General features: G+C 44.6%; 1 protein-coding gene across 1 annotated transcript in view; it reads left to right on the plus strand.

Annotated features, from left to right (window-relative positions):
- Window positions 1-18,142, plus strand: part of ADPRHL1 (ADP-ribosylhydrolase like 1) — a 385,298-nt gene that overhangs the window by 19,209 nt on the left and 347,947 nt on the right. The window lies entirely within an intron of this gene.

Consider the following 18,142-nt stretch of genomic DNA (forward strand, 5'->3'; position numbering starts at 1 on the left):
AACGCCAATAACTCAGGCTTTAAGAGCTGAGACATATTGGCTTTCCCAATGATATGATTGTTTGTTATTACCCTATGTTTTATTCTCAGTGGCCAGATTTATTCTGGACACTAACCATCTGCTGGAGACCATAATTACTGCCCAGTTTTACTCCAAGTCTGACTAGCCTTTAAAAGTCCAAGTAATTGTTGATGATCTGCAGTCTCAACGTGCATCTTGAATTCCCTTTAAAATGGATGATCAACCTTTTGGTTACCCAGTGCGGCGGCAAGGCTGAGGGCGATGCAACCGACTTATAGTGAGCCCCATATGCTCTCAGATCTCTGAATGTGAATAGAATAGAATCATCACCCATTTTGTGACTAACTCCACTCACTCTTAATGTGTTAAGTCTAGACATTCTCATAATTCACAAGCTAGGGGGTGACCACATTGGTAACTCACTCCAGCAAAGCCTCTGCAGATCCTAAACATTGTCTTGACAATTTTTATAGTTGAACACCAAAAAACTGTATTTTGGGATGGAAGAAGATAAACCATGAAAATATGGGGAATGGTGTGGGAGCAGTGTAATCACTTTTAGATGGCAAGTGGATCAGGGTGCTCAGCCACTCACACACTACATTGAGCAAAGAGCCTGTGCTGATGGACACTCAAATTACTTCCCTGGACTGATTAACATTTATGTTTCTTCCAAGATGAGACATGTGTTTCCTGCTTAAGCTCAGAGTTAGTAGGTCAGGTGAAGCTGCATCTCTCTTCATCTTGTTATCATATCCTGTGTCTGGATCTTTTCACTTATCCTTTTTGTATCAGGTCAGGTCAAAAGCTGAACAGTGGAGATCTGTCATCCTCCTGTCATAATTCTTGCTATCCTATTTTCACCTTTTATACACAGCACTACAATTTGTATACAATAACATAATTGTGCATTGTTTTGCTTTCACTAATGACCGAGCTGACAAAAATCTCTGGAATGCACTTCTTAGTTTAAAGAAGACATTTATTATTACTTCACCATGAGGTACCTGAGAAAGGAGATTAGTAGGTTGAAGGCACACGTTTCAAAATAGTCACAGCAATGAAAGGAAAATATATCAAAATGATTCTCAACTGCAATGTACACAGCAAATATATGTGATTATATTATAGCATAAGTGCAAAGCAAAGAATAAAGTCGTAATTCATCACCGTATGGCCTGTCAATGCTCTTCATCTTTCTCATGCTAGCAAGCTGATGACCCCTGTTCAACTGCGAGAAAGAGTTTTCCACCCTCACGGGACAAGTTTCTGTGTCAGGCATTGGACGTCCAATCTTGACTGAAGTCACGGAAAATTCCCCCCGCTGCTGCCCAGGGACACCTTTTATAGGTTAAATAAACATGGGAAAAAGCCCTTCCCTCTCAGATGTGAATTATTCAAAAATGCTGGCTTGTATAGGTAAATCTTGACAGGAATGTGTTGCAAGCTGGCCATCGTTTCGAAACATGCCTTTCAAGGTCAAACTGTTTTCTGCATTAAAGAAAAACACAAAATATGCGCTTCCTTATCATGCTATCGTGTTTGGTAAGAGAAAATACAAAAAACACAAGCTTAGTTTACCATGTGGAAAAACACAGCTCATCTGCAATGTCTCAACTGTAATGTCTAACGCCACGATAAAGCCAATAGGCAGCTAAACTGAAATCAAAATGTAATGTCTAACGCCACAATAAAGCCAATAGGCAGCTAAACTGAATACAAAATGTAATGTGCAACTCGTGAGCATTGAACAACTAATATGCACATTGGTGAAACACAAAGTCAGTGGTCAAACATACTTATTTTCACTACATGCATACAGAAGTAAATTTGTTTGGACCAAATGTTTGTGCAACAGTGCTATAGAGCGCAATCACAGTATTAGAAAGATTTGGTGCTGTATCTGTCCTCAAAGTGAATTGGAGTAAATCCAGCATATACTGACAGGTGCAGGCAAATAAACTGTGTATTGAAGTGGAAAGTTACTACAATACATTCCTAAGTGATGCAAGTGTACAGAACTGAGACTAACTTATTAGATGAGAATATAAGAACAGCAATAACAACACTGAAGAATGGGATCAATTTCTGGAAAAAACACGGGCAGTTTCAGTGGCAGAAAAGATAGCCATATCTGTGATGTTGATGCTCCTGCGCTTATTATATGGCATGGTGACTCTGTCAATATGAATACCCAGATAAGGCTTTTGTGAGTTAGACAAAATGCTGTTAGAACTAATATGGGCACCTAAATGGCGTAATGTGGCATTGGCAAAAACTGAAGCAGTTCCAGTTTATATACTATACTATATAGTGGCACAGATACGATCAGAAATGTGATGGATGCATGAAAGATTAGCAGGCTCAGGGCACGAAAGCAGTGATAGACCCACCCTGATGGATCTAACAACTATCTTCATTTCAACTAAAAGAGAGGCAGGAACCTGAACAAAACTGTTAGAAGCCCTCAAATATAGTTGGTATGGTTGTTTGCAGAGAATAAAAATAAAGACTGCATATGCTTCTAGGCTCCCTCAATGGCGCTTAAATGCTCTCCCACACACAGGTAATTGAGGGAACCACAACTGTTGGAGAAGAGAGTGATCATCCTATTGGAAAACTTGTTCAAGGGAAGTATATACAGAAGCTTTCGTGACCTACACCAAAAAGCACTTTCTGCTATACTGGGTGGTGATGGTCACTATTCAGCAAACATGGAAGTCAGAACACTAAGATATATATGTGTATGTAGGGCTGAAAATGTTTACGTTGGAGCCTGTTTTGTCCCTGAGGCTCTGATCAGGACACCCACCAACTAGCCCTTGGAGTCACTCTGGTGGTCCTGGGTACAAAATGCAGATCCCATCTTTCGCTCAGGCAACAGGGCATCAGGCAGCAGGCAGCAGGACAACAGAGTAACAGAGAAGCAGACCTTCCTGAAGATCAGCACAGCAGTACTTATGAGTCTTCCACAGGTCCATCTGTGTACTGAAGGGCTGGTTCTGGGGGTTTAATTATAATACCTGCTGCCCACTTTGAAATAGGAGAAGGTTTCACCCTAAGAGATACTTGGAATGTCTGACGTCCCTGCTCTGGCCCCGGTTGCCTGGTGACACAATGGACTAGTGTTAAATCCTTTGTTATTGTGTTCAGGAATGCTCTTGTGATGTGCAAGTGTGGTAGGTGACATCTCCATCCCTTCATTGAGTCAGAAATGGGCCATCCTGCCAAACTCTATGGTCCTTTTGTTTCACTGTCTGGGAGCAATACACAAAGAACACCTGCCAGCTACACCTAGTCATGTGACCCAGTACACTGGCGGCAGCATTAAATGGTAAGGACAAGAAAATGCCAGCTTTCTAAAAGTGGCATTTTTAGAACTGCGACTTAAACTCCAACTTTGCCATTAAAGAGGACTTTAAATTGCATTTTTTAGACACCAAAGTCTCCATTTCTACCTGCTCCCAATTTAAAGTTATCACTTGTAATATGTTAATCCAATGTCATCCTATGGGAGAGGTAGGCCTCAAAGTAGTGAAAAAGAAATGTAGAAGTTTTCACTACCAGGACATGTAAAACTTAAAAGTACAAATTCAATATTTTACAAACACTGCACCATAATTTCGGGGCTGTTCAGGGCCTACCCTAGGGGTGACTTATATGTACAATAATAATAAAAAGAGGGGGGTTCGCTAGTACTTAATTTGTGCTTGTTGTTTCCGGTGCAGGGAACTGGCACTTTTTTTTTAGGGCCGGCGCTTATTTTTCTGTCTCAAACATTTACTGCAAGCAAAAGGCACATATGGGAAAGACGGAGGAAGAGAAAAAACAAACAAGCATCACAATGGGAGAAAGCAGAAAGCTGCAAGAGTGAGCTGAAGGGGCAGGGAGTGGCTGTAAATGGATTAAAGAGGCCCAAGATGGCTTTAGGATTACGCTGCCTCAGTATTCCGTGTTTGCACATTTAATTGCAGCAGCCACATGTTTAGGAGGAGGGCTTTGGGCACCAGCACCTTTTTATTTACAAATTAAGCACTGGTTAGGGCCTGGCAAGGAGTTTATCTTGTTAGGTAGAAATGGCAGTTTAAACCTGCACACACAGGTGACAATGGCAGGCTTGAGACATGTTTAAAAAGCTACTTCAGTGGATGGCACAATCAGTGCTGCAGGCCTACTAGTAGCATTTAATTTACAGGCCCTATGTCCATGTAGTACCACATTATCAGGGACTTACTAGTAAATTAAACGTGCCAGTTGGGTGTAAGCCAATTTTACCTTGTTTAAAGGCGAGAGTACAAGCACTGGTTAGCAGTGGTAAAGTGCACAGAATCCTAAAAGCATGGATGTCATTTAGGGGTCGCCAGGGGTCACAGCTGTGACCCCTGGCTTGCCCTTTCCAACCTATTGCACTGCCTTTGTGACCATTGGCCTCAGAGGTGAAAAATTCAGGGCCAAGAATACAGTGACAGCCCGTCGTTATGGACATCAGCTGGGAATCCACTGTAATTTCTGTCAATTTTTGAATACACTAACAGTGAATCATACATTATTATTCACTGTTAGTGTAATAAAAGTGGAGTACAATTAGGGGGCACTTCCATGGTAGCTGAGGCAAGTAAAAAATACTTTAAAGTGTATATTGTGTGCATGCTTGTGGGTGGGAATGTGTTTATGTGAGAGAGGGTATATTTGTTTGTATGGGTAAGTATGAGTGTGTGAGTGAAAGTGGAGATCAAAGGGCATGTGGTGTCACTTCTGTTACCCCTGGCATGGCATTTCTGTAAATTGACGTCCATGTATAAAAACCAAGACAACTAGTTAAATCAAATCAAATCAAATCATTAGCATTTATAAAGCGCGCTACTCACCCGTGCGGGTCTCAAGGCGCTAGGGACAAAGGGGGTGGTTATCGCTGCTCGAACAGCCAGGTCTTTAGGAGTCTCCGGAAAGCGGAGTGGTCCTGGGTGGTCCTGAGGCTGGTGGGGAGGGAGTTCCAGGTCTTGGCCGCCAGGAAGGAGAAAGATCTCCCACCCGCCGTGGAGCGTCGGATGCGAGGGACGGCGGCGAGTGCGAGGCCAGAGGAGCGGAGGGGGCGGGTGGGGACGTAGAAGTTGAGGCGTCTGTTGAGGTATTCCGGTCCCTTGTCGTGGAGGGCTTTGTGTGCGTGGGTGAGAAGTCGGAAGGTGATCCTTTTGCTGACTGGGAGCCAATGCAGGTGTCTCAGGTGTGCGGAGATGTGGCTGCTGCGGGGTACGTCGAGGATGAGGCGGGCCGAGGCGTTTTGAATGCGTTGTAGGCGATTTTGGAGTTTGGCTGTGGTCCCGGCGTAGAGGGTGTTGCCGTAGTCCAGGCGGCTCGTGACGAGGGCGTGGGTCACGGTTTTTCTGGTGTCGGCGGGGATCCAGCGGAAGATCTTGCGGAGCATGCGGAGGGTGAGGAAGCAGGCGGAGGACACAGCGTTGACTTGCTTGGTCATGGTGAGAAGAGGGTCCAAGATGAAGCCGAGGTTGCGGGCGTGGTCTGCGGGGGTCGGTGCGGTGCCGAGGGCCGTGGGCTACCAGGAGTCGTCCCAGGCGGACGGGGTGTTGCCGAGGATGAGGACTTCAGTTTTTTCAGAGTTCAGCTTTAGGCGGCTGAGCCTCATCCAATCTGCGACGTCCTTCATACCCTCTTGTAGGTTGGTCTTGGCGCTGGCGGGGTCCTTGGTGAGGGAGAGTATAAGTTGGGTGTCGTCGGCGTAGGAGGTGATGATGATGTCGTGCTTGCGTACGATGTTGGCGAGGGGGCTCATGTAGACATTGAAGAGTGTCGGGCTGAGTGATGAGCCTTGAGGTACGCTGCAGATGATCTCAGTGGGTTCTGAGCGAAACGGAGGGAGGTAGACTCTTTGGGAGCGGTTTGCGAGGAAGGAGGCGATCCAGTCCAGGGCCTGGTCTTGGATCCCGGTGGAGCAGAGGCGGGTGATTAGGGTGCGGTGACAGACGGTGTCAAAGGCAGCCGAGAGGTTGAGAAGAATGAGGGCGACTGTAAAAAAACAGAGGGTTATCCTGCACACAAGGCCAAGTCTAACAGGGGACTGGTATTTTTCTGATAAGACATTTCCCTAGAGCAAAAGAGGGAACAACACTCAAAGGTGGAAGAAGGAGAAAGATAAAGATGGAAAAATAGTCACAAAGGGAGAGAGGAGGAACCTGCATGAGTGAGATAAAGGGCAGTGGGTGTCTGGTAGTGGTTTAAAGAGGCCTGAGGTGGATTTAAAGATTACACAACCTTGGCATTTGGCATGCTAACATTTAATATCACTGGCCACAGGCATCAGAGCATAGCTCTAGGCACTGGCACTCATTCTTTTACAAGTTAAGCACTGAGTATGCTGTGCCAGATCTTAAGTGTGAGTCTGGTTAATGATGCGGACAGTACCCTGCAAGCTTGACCCCTGTGGGCTCCATAGCTGCGAGGGCTGTGACACGCTGTGGAGGCGGTGGGATATCAGTGTCCTCTAGTGCAGGAGGGTGCAGGAGACACTGAGGGCCGGGGTGTCTGCGTGTATGACGTACACACGTATTTGCAGGGTGACTGGGGTCTGCCTGGCCGGATAGGTTTTGGAAGGGTGACTGAGTGTTGAGATGTGGATTAATGTTTTCAGAGTGAGAAGTTGCAAAGGGCAGCTGCTGCCTCAGCACTGCCAGGGATGGGACCGGCTCCAGAGAAGAAGGAGCGTTAGACGGAGCAGCAAATCTTTGAAGCGAGCTGTTCTCACTACAAGTAAAAGACGACTTGCAGAAACAAGGAGAAAATACGTACTTTAAAATTTTTGCTTCAGTTTTTTCAAAGTTCAATAACTCATTTTATTTAAACACCAACGCAAATGGTGCATCCTTTTTTAACCTTTACGAAATAATCAAATTGGTATCCAGAGTTTGTGCTTTTCTTTGAAAATAAATTCTAACATGTATCAAAGCTGTTTATTTACCTGCAAGTTGTACAAGTGTGTATTTTTTCTTAGGCTACGAATACTTTGCATATTCACAATCTCCCCTGCTCTCCAAAACAGGTGTAGGCATAAAAAATAATTTCTACCAGTACATGGTGAGATTAACAATTTGTGGCCCATGTGAAGTGTATGGTTCGTTTGATATAGATGCCTGCGAACAATATCAAAGATAACTCTGACAAATGCGAATAAAGACACAATCACCTATTTTATATTTCGCAAAATAGCCTTACCAATAATTTAAAAAACATACATTAGATGAAAATGGTACAGATTACAATATAAACGAATAATAACAACTATTATCAGAATGATCTGTGACTGGCAGGAATGTGTTGCCCTAGGCGGTGAGGGCGGTGGAAGGCGCCACCACGGGGACTGCTGGCTCTGATTTATCTCTCCCACGATCGGATATAGTTGGTGGTGCACAATATATGTGACCCCCCTTCAGAGTAAACAGCCGCCCCGACTCGATGTTATGCTTCAGAGCCTCGACATTGGGGTTGACATGATGATAAAGGTATTGTTTTTTTGTCGTAAGTTCTTATTGATCTCTGATACAGGCCTGAATGTCTTGTTTCTTAGGGTTGGGGATACTTTTGGGTGCAGTGAGATTGAGTTGTTGTTTTGTTGCGTGCTGGCCGTTGGTTTCCTAACTGCACCGCAGCAGATGCTTCAGGTTTCGGAAGTGTGGGGTGGAGGGTGGGGGGAGCTGATGATGGGCCGTTGTTGCTAAATTTCTCTGTTATTGTTTGGATTATTATTGGTTCCTGCTGTATGCTATCACCAGACACTGTCCCCATATTGCCCTTAGAGGGTCACTTGTCCCACCTAGTGAAAGGGTTGTTCGGATGGCAGAGGGCAAAGTCTTCGATACTGGGCAACTGAAGTGCGGTTTTATGAGCAGCATATCACTACGCCCCAGATATCATCTGTTTTCAGAATACTCGCCTACTAGGCCATACATGTTCCCCTCTGGCCAGAATGGGCTTTATCCATGTCTACCATTCGGGGTTCTCCAGAGGGTCAAGGATGGCGGCGATCCTTCTTCGTAGGACTTCTCCTTTAAGGTCACATGGATGTGGCAGGATAAACAGGGTACATATGTGGCAGTCATGGGCCTGTTAAAGGGTGCACCGATCACCCTCTTTTGTCTCTACACCCCCACCTCCCTTGACGGCGAGCTTCCTTGAGGTCATAGGGACACTCCTTGTGCAGCTGCTCCTTGGGTCACTTATACTCATGGGAGACCTAAGTTGTGTGGTTGACTGGGAGAGAGATTATTGCAGTCTTCGAGGAGAATGGTCTACATGACCAACTGTATTGTCTCGGTTTATGTCTGCTCTGGGCCTCAAGGACGGACGACAGGAGAGTTCTACATCCGCAGGTGCAGGGCTACACCTTCTACTCCGGTGCCCACAGGTCCTTCTCGAGGGTGGATTTTTTGGGGGGTTTCCAACTCTGATATTGATATGGTAGGTGGGGGTGCCAATTCTGTTGATGGGCCTGCTGGATCTCGCACCAGCAGAGCTAGTGTGAAGGACTAGCAAGGTGGTTGAAAAACGGAGCTGGCACCTAGACAGCTGGCTGCTGCACAGCCCAAACACAGGGCTTCTATGGCCGACTTGATGGACTGTTATTTACAGACCAACCAAACTTGGGCTGGCCTTTGCAGGGATCCTTTAGGAGGTATTTAAGGCAACCCTGAGGGCGACATTATTAGCTGCCATGCTGGGACTAATTGCCAGTTCAGTGGTTGATGCTAGACTTAGAGAACCAAAGTGCTGACTTGGTAGCAGCCTACCAAACCATTCCATCTGAAGCCGTACTAAGAAATTTGACTTATACCTAAGAGATTCTTAAACAGACTAAATTAGATGAAGCCAAAAAGGCCTGGCCTGCCTTCCAAAGCCATATGTACCAATGGGGAATCAAGGCGAGTAAGACCCTATACTGGCTTTGTACTATTACTATGCATAGAGACCCTATAGCTGCTCTAAAAATGGACACAGGTGAGAGGATAGGAGGGGAAGGGAACATCACTCAAGAATTCGCAATTTACTATGAACATTTATATTCCTCTGATAAGGGAATTTATATAACCACAAGGTGGACATCATAAACAATGTCCAACATCGCTCTCTATGCTGCAATGCCCTAGTTTATCTGAGCGATCTGGGCATGTTCGATTCCTGAACGTGTTCATTTGCTGGCCCCCGGGAAAGCATGGGATGAGAAGATGAGCCCTCAACTCAAAAGACTGGCAACAGATGAGACCTTTTGGTTGGCACCTCCCCCCTGCCTCATGGGCAGCTCTGCAATCTTTAATATGATTGCATTGCCAAAGCTCTTGTGCTAATTTCAAAAATTTCCCTACACACTGCATCAAACATTTTAAATAAAATGAACTCTACGCTTGGGAACGTCCTCTGGCAGAATGAAGTGGTCATGACTGTGCTACAAAAATGTTTTAAGTCTGCCTACCAGGGTGGTATAAAGGTTGCAGATATGACCTCATATTGTAGTGCGGCACATCTGGTAGTCCACAACGAATGATGGTTTGATTCAGAGGGAAACCCAGTGTATGCATCTGAGCGATGGCCCATGCAAGACACATGGCTGCCACACATTCCATGTGGAGGTACAGCACAATTAGATCTCCCACCTGCCAACAGGACAATATTGAATGTCTGGCATGATATGCTCAGGCTCCTGGGCTGGCAAGGTGGGCTTACCAAGGTCATCCCACTGTGGGTCGGCAACTACCTTCCACAGGTCACCCGGTTGATGTGTTTCCAATGAGGGATCCGATCAGCATATCAACACAGGGGTATGTGATGAGAGGGACCTGCATGACATTTTTCACTGAGGTCCAAACTGACTTCCAACTTCACCTTAGCCAATTCTTCCGGTATTTACAGTTTGCACATGCATTGATATCTAAAAAGCTGCTGGAGGGAAATATTTCTTTAATTTACAAATCTTTAGTGATCTGCATACCTTACTCCTTCCAGCAGTAAGAAGAGGCTTGGGAGAACGTCCTGAATGCACTTCCAGATGATGGCTGGTGAGAAGCCCTTGCCGCCCCACGGGAATCTGTGATCGGGTCCCAATTCTGACTTATCCATTTGCAATATTTACATCACACATATTTTACAATAATGTGGTTGTAGAAGACAGGTTTAACACCATCTCTGCATTGTGTGTGCTGCGGGGACTTGGGGGAACCGGTTACACACAGTCTGAAGCTGTCAGACCCTAGTCCTCTGCTGGAGTTTTGTCCATGGTGGGTGCTGTCCTCGACTGGGAGATCCTTCAGGAACCTAAATTGACCCTCCTACATAGTCAAACAGACCTGGGCAGTACCAGGTACAAACTGACATTGTTGTGGCTTGCCCTGTTGGTGGCAAAAAGAGGTATTCCCATACCATAAGAACATAAACCACTCATAGGTAGAGGGGTGTAAAAATAGGTTAGACCACTGCATGGCAATGGAAAGGTCGCCAAATGTGTCTAGCTGATGCCCACACAAGCATCCAAAGATATGGGCAGACTGGGCTCTAACTTGGGGGATTAAAAGTGAGCCAATTGGTAGACACACAAGGTCACTGGATGATGAGATACGCTCCTTTGAGCTCAGACTTTGAAAGGTACTCCTTGTGTTTGTTTAAGCACAGAGTGGAGTTTTAAGTGAGGACAAGGTGGGAATGTATAAAACTTCATACTGTCAATGTTAACATGGCGATGTGTGCAATAAATGCATTATGTATGTGTCTATGCAAAGGAAATACCAAAAATGTATTAAAAAAATATATATATTCCCCTCAATTTTTGTTTATGATGACAACCAGTGCAGCATTTGGTGACCTTAGTATCCTTCAATCTTCAAATCAAATATGTATGACAAGCTTTGTCTAATGGAGTGTCTAGAGCTATGAGGTGGCAAAGCTATGGCATGGATTGGAGCATGGGAGAAGCAATGACTCTAGTTGTCTCCGATGGTCTGGACATTCATTAATTGGTATTATTCCAGAAAACTATGCTCTAATGATTCCATCTCTCGTGGGGTATGGAGTAACGGAGAGTGTTGGATGCCAGAAGAACATGGAAACCTGATTGGACCGAATGAGTGCTGCTGGTCACTGATATGTGTGTCCCCACCAGTTCTTCTCGTTTCAGGATCAATAGCACATCTTAGATAATTCCCTCCCAACATACCAGGATGCCTGGTCATAATTAGGAAGTATCCTCAAACCCCTTTTTTTATTTGCTCACTAACCAATAGCATTTGGCCAACGACTGCAGTATGAAGTGGTTCATGTACATTCCAGAAGAACCTAAAGGTGGAGACTTCATTCATTGAGGGCTTTTTCATTTAAGTGTCATATTTTTCACATCAGCAGAACTTTTGCCACTTGGAATTGTTATTAACTTGTGCAACTTGGAATTGATATTAACCTGTGCCACTTGGAACTGATATGAACTTGTGCCATTTAGAATTGATATTCCATCATCTGTGAGTCCTGCAATTACATTGTGTTATTAGCTGCGAGTTTATAGCCCCACATTAACTTATTAGTCATTTTGACATGAAGTTCTCACTCCAGTTCCATTTTTTATTATACATCTGTTCCCGCTTGTCCCTTGAGATAAAACAACGACATCCCCATTGCATATAGTAATAATGGAGTTGTTTTCATATTTCTTTATATCCCTGCTTCAAAATAGGATATGTCTCATTAATGTGAAAGAAGAGAGCCCAGAGGATAAATGTTGCAAGGAAGGCTGGTAGGGATTCTTACAGAGGTCACCCCTGCAAGCCAGAAACCAAGATTTTCACAGTTTTTCTTTAGTACACTGATGTACATCTCCTCTGACATTGTGTCACCCACATTGACTACTCCCATCGTCTACCTATTTACAAGATCATTTAGACCCATGTGTTAATAGCGGGTGCAAAACACCACGGTACTAACAACATTTGCACTGGGCCTTAGATGTGTTTTTCTAACCGATCGGTGACAGAGATTAAGGAATGCAGGCAGGCTTTTGTTTAAATTTTTCGTGTAGTAAAACCCCATGTATGACCTGGTGCCATGTGCTTGTGCAAAATAGAACCCGTACAATTTTAACTCATCGCCCAATGTTAGAAAGTACTGAAAGAGTTGGTCATGCTACTTACACGCTTTTTAGCGCTTAAGCGCAGACCTAAGGACCATTTAAGAGTATTCGAAATCTAGTTTGAATGTATTTTAAACAGTTTATACTTGAAAGGTTGGATGATGAAGTATGGCAATTTGTCTAGGTCACTGCTTCTTCTGCAAATAGGATGCAACATGCGTGGGCTCCCAGACCTCACACGATAAAGGAAAGGAGTAAGAGCAGAGATTTTCCTAGCTAGATAGCAAATACAAGTACAATTTTGTTACCACACAGAGGAAAGTATTAGACATATCTCTTTTCTTGGTAGGCAGTGCAAGTAATGTTGAGCTCAGTCCTTTGTGCATATTTGATGCTGATCTCATGCCTGACATTTACTTAGGAATTGGTACCTAGTACCCACATTCTTGGGGAGATATAGACCAGCTGACAGCAGCTGGACTTCATTCATCCATCCACAAGAGTGCCAGAATGGATATCATAAAATAGTGTTACATTTTTACAAGCATTGTGTTAACGTGACCTGGTAGATCCTTTGTGGCCCTCTGGCAAGTGCAGGTTTGGACCAATATACAAACACTGAGCTGAAGAAACCACGCTCCTCCATTAACTTACCTGGAGATAATGCACACTTGACACTTAATAATGTTGGTGACTATCAGGCATATTTATTTATTTATTTATTGTTGTTGTGATTCTCAGCAACCTTTCTTCTCAAGTACACGTACACACAAGAAACCCACATTGCTATTCTCAAAAGCTTTGTTGAAATCCAATTTAGTGCTAAATAATGCAAAGTTATTGTAAAAATCAGTAAAATCATTGCAAGAATGTAAGCATATAATGTGAACTTGAAAACAAACAAGTTATATACAGTACGCTTTTTAAGAATCCCTACCTGCCTAATACCTAAGCATCCAAAAATTGCCTTAATGAGGGTTTACATATTCAATACAATCACAATACTTTCACATCTGAATTTTATCGTTTTTTTCCAATGTGTAGACCTTTCTGCAAGACAAAGCTACGTTGTGTCTCTTCAGGAAAGATGCTATGAAACAATCTGCCTAGTGGCCTTGGAGTGGCTCAAGTTTGGAGCCATGCTGTTCTGATATTTGGAATGGCAATAAAGACCCGAGCTCTGTCACAGAGAGGTCTATGAAAATCTATTATACACGTTGTGAACTATTTATTTGAGCAAAATAAACATCTTGTTCTTCGTGTAAGGTGAGAGAAATAACATGAAAATTGCCTTGCACGCTCGTGTTGAATCCTAAAGGCATTATGGGTTCTCCAAAGCAACATCTATTCAAATTAATATTTTAGTATATGTACTAGTGGCGTATGATCAAAACACACAATACATTTAATGCACATTGTTTGTACAGTAATGAAAATACGTGCATTAGCTATTGCAAATGAATAACAACCTATTTGGTCTAAGCACTACGTGGTATAGGGAACCCTACAAGACGTGTGAGGCAAACATATTACCGCAGGACTTTATGGATTTGTCTTCAGAAATTACACTTATTTCTTTGTTATTCAAAAAAGGGGAGAAATAACATCATGAACACCAACTCTCATAATGTACCTGAGCATTGGTGTACAGAGCAATAGGTATATACCGGTTAAGGTCTGTACCGACCCTTGTGCAGTGTTAATTTCTAAATCCAATGTGCCAGGGAAAAACCATTCAAGGTGCACAAAGATGCATTGGAGTTTCCTTTATGAAAATAAGAAACTGATGCACACAGCCCACTTAACTCATGGCTCTCTATTTTGCTGAATTTGTGCAACAAGTTGTGAATGCTTTGAAGTTATCTGCATGCTCAATGTATGCAAGCATAAAATGATTTTGTAATGCCGTACAATGGCAAATTATAATTTGTTCAACCTGCACACAACTTTTGCAAAGCCAGTTTGTAAAAGAGTTTTGGAAATCTGCTTAAAGTATTAGAAAGAGAAAACAGGCATCTGTTGTTTTTTTACAGGACACTGGCAGCAGGAATACCTACTGACATTATTCAGAGATTATAACTGTTTGGAACGCAGTTTAAAGCACATCTCTGTATGCCTTACTTTTAACGTCTGTTTTATAATCTTATCATCACGGGACAGTTCTCTGATCCTATTTCTTAATAGTCAAGAATGGCTGGGGCACCTGACTCCTTGCGCTCAGGAACAGTTGTGAGATGCCTTCAGCCAGAAATACATCACTATTTATATAACCTAAGGTTGAGACCAGAATTTCCCTCGCACTATGTACAGCTGTGTTGCCTCCCCAGTGTGCTCAACTGTGAGTATCTGGTATCTGGTTATTTGATTTTTGGCCCCAGCCTCTTTGAGTGTGCTCATGAAGGCCTAGTTCTGTCCCTTGACTTGAGTTTGGACCTGGACCCAGAAAGGAGCATCAAGCACTTTCTCTACAATGAATGCAGGCTACCTTGCCTGCATGGGTCCAGGTATGTGAAGCGGCAGTAGTAGCATACTGTGTTTCAGTGATCTTGTAGTCATGACCAGACCCTTTTATCTGTGTACCGGATGTAGTGGATTGTGGTCCTGCCCTGCAGTGTTCTGCTGCTTCAAGCTAGACCCAGATGCTTGCACTAACATCCCAGTACATGTGTTCTTGTGTATGTGTGTGTAGGCAGTGTGATAAAAGCACTTTATGTGGCTAAGTGAACCAGAGTGAAGGAGGACTGTGGGCTCCATTTTAGAAAGCCCCCGATCTGTTCATGTACCCAAGGCGAACTTGAGGTTACTTTCCTAGTCAGTGGAAACATATTGCTGCCATTCCTGAGACTGGGGAAGCGGAACTAGACACTGAAGTGAGTAAGGAGGAGACAGGAGAACCCTTATTAGTGCAATAATGCCCTTTTGTTGCAATGAGCTGTTGATTAGTCTTCCTGAGTACAGACGTTTGGTGTTGGGTGGAACTGCAGTCTCAGTTGTTCAGGGTGTGAAAGGTCGCTTAGAAGAGGCCAGGCTTTCGACTCTCTCCCTGACCACTCTCAGTGTGGCTGTTGATAGACAGGGGTAAAATCTTCACACCTCTTGGTGCCTCTGTTTTGGGTGCACCAACCAGGACAAGAGCATCTCTCTACATAAAGGCTGAGTCAGGAAGGCAGCATGAAAAAGATACATGAAAGACCCAAACCTGTTCTGAAAGTGCAGACAGAGAATACACATTCTTTGTCTATTGTACTTTTCTACAAGTTGGAGCTGTTGATCCACTTGTTGTTCCAGTTCCAACCTGTTCAACTAATGCCAAAGTGCCTGGGCTGACTATGCTGCTGTAATAGAAGCTACTGCCTCCAGTCACTTATCCAATGTATGCCTGAGTAACTGTGCTCTCCTTTGGACTCTTTACCCCACCCATACGTCTGTGGCTCTGTACCAGAGCCTCTTGAGTACCTGAGTTTCGTAGTGTGCATTACTATGTTTTAAAGTGCATTAAGGTAGTTCTCTTTTATAAAGAAAACACTAGTCTCAACAATCAGGTTATGCTATTGGATGCTTGATGAGTACTGAGCTTGATGTACACCTACACTAACATTGCTGAGAAGCCAGTAACTGTTTGCCATTGGTACCACTGACAGTCAAGTACTTGGCCTAGTTTGCAGAGCCATAGTAGAACAGACCCTGGGGCATCAGGAGCAAGAACTCCCAAGGACAGCAGCTCGTCCAAAAATAAACTACACCAAAGGACTCATGAGCCTCCCTGGATCTGTGAGTTCTGACCACTCTGCACCCGACGCCCTCGCTTCGTGTCCAGGTGGCCCAACCAGCTAGAGAGGATCCCCAGGTGATTCTGAGCAAGTGCCCACCCTGGGTTACCCTATCCTGCCCCCCACGACGACACCTGCAGTGTGAATCCAGAGGACCCCCCTCTGTGAAAGCTCTGGGTGAAGATATCCAATGCCTAGGGGTACACTGTACCCACAGCCCCCAGGTCTTGGAGAACCTGACCACCAGTGCAGCAACATTTAGCAGGTGGCCCTTCTACTTTTCCAGCCTGTGGTTTTTCTGAACCGACCCCCTGGACCCGCAGCATCTAAGTGACCCCTGGTGTCCCCTCTTAGGAAAGCATTGGGAGCCCGACGCTCTGTTAGCACCCTGCAACCGGCCGCCCTTGTGCCACTGAGGGTGTAAGTTTGGTGCCTACTTATGGCCACCTGGTGCTCTTCTAAACCCCCAGGTCTGCCCTCCGAAGACACGGGTACTTATGTGCCAGAAGATCTGAAACCGAGTGCCCCTAGTCTCCATAGGAGCCCATGTTAATTTTGCCTCAACTTTGACCTCTGCACCCGACCGGCCCTGTGTTGCTGGGTGTTTGGGGTTAATTTAAACCCCAACCAGTGGGCTTCCTAACTCCTGGAGACTGGAACTGTAAGTCGTGTACTTACCTGTAAACTATGCTAACTTTTCTTCCCCCTGGGAACTGTCTGAAAATTGCAGTGAGTCAACTTTTAAAACTGATTATTACCATTTATCTAAAGACTGTATAACTCACTGATTCCAATCAAAGTAATACTGATTCATATGTGAAATACATATTTATTGATGTACTTACCTACAACTTGAATCTTATGGTACTATAAATACATTTTAAAAAGTTATTTTTGCTATATAAAAACCATTGGTCTGAAGTTAAGTCATTGAGTGTGTGCTTCTTCTATTGTCTGTGTGTGTACAACAAATGCTTTGCACTATCCTCTGAGAAGCCTAACTGCTCAACCACATTACCACAAAAGAGAGCATTAGTATTATCTACTTTTGCCTCTGTTAAGCCTCTGGGGAACCCCTGGACTCTGTGCACACTATATATCATTTTGATGTAGTATATACAGAGCCAGCTTCCTACAACCTACAACTAATTGATCACCTGAAAAGAAACATCTTGCTTGACCCCTCCCAATAAGGATTCAGAACCAATCACAGCACGGAGACAGCAATGATCGCCGCAACAGACGACATCTGCACTCCACTTGACAGAGAAGAATCAGCCGCACTGATCCTGGTCGACCTCTCTGCAGTCTCTAATAGGGTCTCCCAACACACTCCCATCAATCACCTACACCCGATTGGAATAACGGACGACGCACTCATATGGAAGGCATCCTTCCTCACAGGACGCACCCAGAAAATCTGCCACTCCATCTTCACATTGCAATTCAAGCACATTATATGTGGTGTCCCCCAAGGCTCATCCATCAGCCCCACACTCTTCAACATCTACATGACTTCTCTGGCAGACATCATCAGAGTGTCCAACGTCAACATCGTCTCATACGCCGACAACACTCAGCTAATCCTATCACTCTCCACCAACCCCTCTGCAATGAAGGCTATCTTTCACAACTGCATGAAGGACGCCTCAGCATGGATGAGGGACAACTGCCTAAAACTTAACACCGACAAGACGGAAGTCCTCATCTTTGACAAGCACACCGCCCTCTGGAATGACTCGTGGAGGCCGTTGGAACTCGGACCCACGCCCACACCAAAAGACCACACCCGCAACCTCAGCATCATACTAGACTGCAAGCTCTCCATTAAATGACTGGTCAACTCTGAATCCTCGGCCTGCTTCCACACGCTCTGCATGCGCCGCAAAGTCTTCAAGTGGTTACCCATCAACACCAGAAAAACAGTGACACATGCCCTCATCACCAGCCGACTGGAATAAGACAACGCTCTCTATGTAGGCACCTCCACTGAAGTCATGCAAAGACTCCAGTTGATCAAGAATGCAGCCGACAGAATGGTCCTCAACCTACACATCACCCAGCACCTGAGAAACCTCCATTTGCTTGGTCCAGAAGAGATGCCAATTCAAGCTCCTGACCCATGCCTACAAAGCCCTCCACGACCCCAGGGACCTGCCTACTTGAACCACCGGCTACACTTCCACCACCGCGCTAGGAACCTCTGCTTTGCACGCCTTGCCCTCGAACAGATTCC

The sequence above is a fragment of the Pleurodeles waltl genome, chromosome 8, assembly GCF_031143425.1.
Source record: "Pleurodeles waltl isolate 20211129_DDA chromosome 8, aPleWal1.hap1.20221129, whole genome shotgun sequence".
Taxonomy (NCBI): domain Eukaryota; kingdom Metazoa; phylum Chordata; class Amphibia; order Caudata; family Salamandridae; genus Pleurodeles; species Pleurodeles waltl.